The following is a 360-nucleotide window of genomic DNA, read 5'->3' on the forward strand; positions in this document are numbered from 1 at the left end:
GGGGGGCAGTGGCCTTGCCTGCGCCGGGGCACGATGGAGCCCCGGTCGCTGCGCTGGGCTCAGCCGTTCTTGGGCACAGATACTGGGGCGAAAAGGGGGAGGGAGGGGGGGCGGAGAAAGTATTTTGTTTCTTTTCCGTTCTGCAGATCACTGTGAATCCTGCCCACTCAGCCCTGCTCCCCACCCCCAGCCCTGCCCGGACCCCCTTGCCCTGCCAAAGAAGCCGCACTGGCCGGGGGGACGTGCTGCTTGTCCCCTGGGAGACATGCCCTGTGTCCCCGAGTGGGTCACGCCACATGCCCCGCCGCGGGACGTGCCGCACGTCCCCGAGTGCCAAGTGGAGCGGGAGGGGCCACCCGT

The sequence above is a fragment of the Corvus brachyrhynchos genome, unplaced genomic scaffold (genome assembly GCF_000691975.1).
Source record: "Corvus brachyrhynchos isolate BGI_N302 unplaced genomic scaffold, ASM69197v1 scaffold4, whole genome shotgun sequence".
Classification (NCBI taxonomy): Eukaryota; Metazoa; Chordata; class Aves; order Passeriformes; family Corvidae; genus Corvus; species Corvus brachyrhynchos.